The sequence below is a fragment of the Pteropus medius genome, unplaced genomic scaffold, assembly GCF_902729225.1.
Source record: "Pteropus medius unplaced genomic scaffold, Ma_sr-lr_union100, whole genome shotgun sequence".
Classification (NCBI taxonomy): domain Eukaryota; kingdom Metazoa; phylum Chordata; class Mammalia; order Chiroptera; family Pteropodidae; genus Pteropus; species Pteropus medius.
In genome coordinates, this window is record NW_024342471.1 from 25203350 (window position 1) to 25207319 (window position 3970).

The 3970-nt window shown below is 50.3% G+C and overlaps 1 protein-coding gene across 1 annotated transcript in view; it reads left to right on the forward strand.

Moving 5' to 3' along the window:
* The window catches only part of ZNF831 (zinc finger protein 831), an 87753-nt gene that overhangs the window by 50484 nt on the left and 33299 nt on the right, over window positions 1–3970 (forward strand). The window lies entirely within an intron of this gene.

The window sequence follows — 3970 nt, forward strand, 5'->3', positions numbered from 1 at the left end:
CCCTCCTCCTATAGGGCGTCTTCCCACAGGCCCCCAGTGGAAGTGGGAGCCTCTCCCTAACTTGCACATGTGCCACTCATGGTGACCCCGGGGACCTCTGTGGGGACAGAGAGGCCAGTTGGAAAGCCTCTGAATTCCATTGTCCTCTTCACCCCTTCTTCCCTTTAAAGCTCCCCTCAGCCGCGGGGTGAATGGCCCTGCTCCCTCCCTCCCACGTGGACCGGCCATCTTCAGACTCCCCTCACCCCCGGCCCCGCTGTGCTGGGAGAACCCCGACTCTGTATGCGGCTCATTTCAACATCGACTTTCGTACCCGAATCTGAAGTGCAAACTGGGGTGGGGGGTGCTGAGGGGTGCTGGATAAAACCAGACCTGAACAGAAAAACAGAATCGGAAACGAAACCCATAGTTGAAATTCTCCCTGGGAGCGGAGCCCTCGCAGCGTAGGTAGGAACGTGGTAGCAACAGCCTGGAATGGTGACAAATGTCTGTGTCTTCATGTTTATTATTTGAGCAGAGGCCTGGGTCACTGGTACCCATTTCAAAGGGCTCCCTCCCTTGCGAATAGGAAGAACTCAGATGTGAGGCCCGGGGTGTGATCTCAGCGTTGGCCCAGGGAACGTTCATCACGCCCTGCTTCGCATTTAAGTGTCAGGGGAGCGGGGGCGCTGGCGGGTGAGCCAGCAGGCCGGGGTGGACAGACCATGACCATGACGGACCCTCTGGTGCTGCCGGGCGGGAGAGTGCCTTAGAATCAACGCCGCCTGGAAATCAGAGGGGGTGGGGGTTGATGTTGCCACCACTTGCCAATACCGATATGTCACAGTAGAGTGACAGGCACTCTGAGAGGTTGGGTGTCTGAAGACAAAGTGCTGTAACTTCAAAGGAACTGAGCCGGGCCTTGGTCGTCCGCTACTCACAAATGACCCCTTGTCTCCTTTGACCTGGTGGGTGTTGGGTGGAGAGATCAGAGCTGGCTTCTCAGCGAGGGAGTTGACCTCACCGTGTGTGTGTGTGTGTGTGTGTGTGTGTGTGTGTATGCGTGTGCGTACGCGTTAGTGAGTGCCTGCAAGTGTGTATATTTTTAAAGAAGCAGACCTGTGTTCTCTGGCAGGACAATGATAGGGTGATCTGCTTTGGGGGACCTGAGGGGCTCTTACTTGGGAAGACTCGATAAAATCCAACAAAGAGATTGATGGTAACCTTTGCGGGGAGGGGGTTACAAGGTAGGGAAACCCGTCGGCCCTGATCCATTTGGCCAACTAGAACCAAGAAAACATTTGAAAATAAGTAGCCAGGAATACCTGTGTCCAGGGGATGAAGTAGGATGTTATAGCTGGTTCTTTGTCTTCTTTATTTTTGGAAAATCTTCCTGTCAATAATTTATGAAGATGAGAGAGAGGATGTTATTAAAAAACATTTTTTAAAAGGATGCTTAATTTCCCTCTCTTTTAAACTATTCCGATAGCTTGGTGCTAATCATTTGAATTAACAGATGGCTTGGCAGCGAAGTCATCTGTAAGCAGAAGGCCAGAGGAGTTATGAAGGATAAAGACCTAATCTATAAGGTTTTATAGTGATTGGAGTTTTTGAGACTCTCCTGAGAACTGTGTCGTTTTTTTTTAACCTAAATTCAGTGGTCCACCCCATCTAAGTTTCCGGCAAGGGGGTGGGGGGAGCTGGAAGCTTCTTTTCAGATATCAAATAGAGTTGACTTAGCAGACATCCCGGGATAGAAGGGGCTGTGACTGGACAGGAGCGTGATATTTCAGAGAACGTCCTTTCTCGCCCATGTCCACTTCGATATCGAGTCTGAGGTATGGCGTCCGGTGGATTTGATCTCGGTGACTCAAGCTGCCTCATCGAAGGGGTCGGTAAAAAAGGGTTCTTAGATGTCAAGTCCCTAAATGTGACAAAGAGAACAAACATCTAAGACCTTACGATCCAAACGTTCCTTCTTGACACCATGGTCGGAGGTTGTCTGAGGAGACAATGATTGTCATGAGGTAAAGACCTGCCCTAGTTAACTGCTGAAAATTCTCCCTCCCTCTCTCTCTCTGTCTCTCTCTGTCTCTCTCTGTCTCTCTCTCTCTGTCAATCTCTCTCTCTCCTTACCATTAACATCCATCTCTGCCCTTCAGAGTAACTTTCACAGTATAATATATATTGATTGCCAAGTGAAATCATGAAGTTGATGGGAGTGACCATTGGGTCGATTCATACCCATGGGCGGCATCAGACTAGGTGACAAATGAACAAGAGGGATCTGATAAGGAGAGCTTTTGGTTTTGTTGCTTTTCAAGATAAATTCTCAAAGTCCTTAATTCTTTACTATTTACTATAAAATTTTGGTTCCCGGTGGTGAATGAATTCATTTTGGGTGGCCTTTTCCCAATGGCAGAGACTTCAGTTGCTAAGGACCCCATTTACCAAGCTGACCTGTCATCTCACCTCTGCTCCAGTGCCTGGTGTGGTGGCAGGTTCTTGGTCAGTGCTTCTTGAGCGAACACCTGAGCAAGCAGAAGCAAGTCTCTTACCTTGAGCTTCCTTGAAGCTCAGCCTCAGTTGAAAGGACTATCAAACCAGCCCCCAAATCCCTGGAGATTTGGAAATGAGGAAAGGGGTGTGCAACCTGAAGGTTTCATCTCCGAGGGTGTCATGGAGATGCATCCGTAACAGAAGGACCCAGTGGGCATCTAGTTAGGTTGGCCGTGGCCTAACCAGCACCAGAGAAGCTTCGTGTTTCTTTTCTCCATCAAAGAAACTTTTTCATCTAAAAAACACCTTCCAGCTTCCCCCATCCCTTTGCTGGATTCAATTTTGCGGCATTGTGACCTTCAACCTTAAGGATAGCTGTCTAAACCCATCTCGGTTTTACGGACAAAAGCTCTGTAAAGACAGGTCCACACGGTGACAATGGACCTGAAGATGTTCACTTTGTTGCCCTTTGACCTGGGACCCTGTCTCATACTCACTCTGAGGGGTCGGATCTTATTTGGGGGTTCATTTCCGAAGCCAGCCCTTTAGTCAAAACCACCTGTACTCAAAATTATCTTTGAAAACCTATGAACCCAATTATAAGAACTTAATTTGTGTCTGCACCTCCAAGCAGGTTCTCATGCACAGATGGTTGGGTGCCAGCTTCAGTAACGAAAGAGAAAAGGCCAGCCAGTGGGCCGATTTGAAGAGAAACAGCAAATCCTCCCTCTGAGGAGCGGAGTGAGAAATTCTCAAGTGTCCCCACTTTGCTGTGCTCAGGGCATGGCATTTGGTTTCAGCATTAAGGCTCTAAGACCGTTATGACATTTTAATGGATTGGTTTTGTTGCGTGGGGATTAACCAAGATATTGGTCTGTGTCTTCTGGGTAGTGTGGGGGACAGCGCCTTTCCAAAGTCGGGGTTTAGGCTGCGTGTGTGACGGGTCCCTCATCTCACCTGAACACCTGTCTTTCTGGCGCCGGCTTTGGAACTGGGGCAGGGGGCGGGGCAACTACTCCGTGCCACCTCGAGCCAGCAGCTCTGGGTCGGCGAAAGACCATCTCCTGTAGCTTAAGGGGAAGTTCGCCCGAGTCTTGTCAGGAAAATGGTCTCCATCACTTTCACGTCCCAAGTCAGGGTCTTGCCTGAGGAGAGAAGCGTCGCAGGTGTGTGTGCGTGCGCGCGCACACACCCGCGTGTTCCCATTCGAGTGTTGTTCTCCGTGAGCAAAAGTGGTCGCAGAGCCCACGCATCCATACGAGTGGGCGACGCCGCCACGGCCCCCCTTTTGTTGTGGTCACACGGTTCCTGATGCTCTTCTCCCGAGGAGGGCTCTGCTCTGACGCGAATGCTTTTCCTTTCAGAACGTGGGGTGCAGTGGGGATGAGCACAGCGACACCGAATTCTGTTTGCATTTCAAGTGGGACATCGCAGTCTCAGAGAGCGTCAAACTCATCAGCGCGCGGCCCTATTACCGGTCTCCTAATACCGC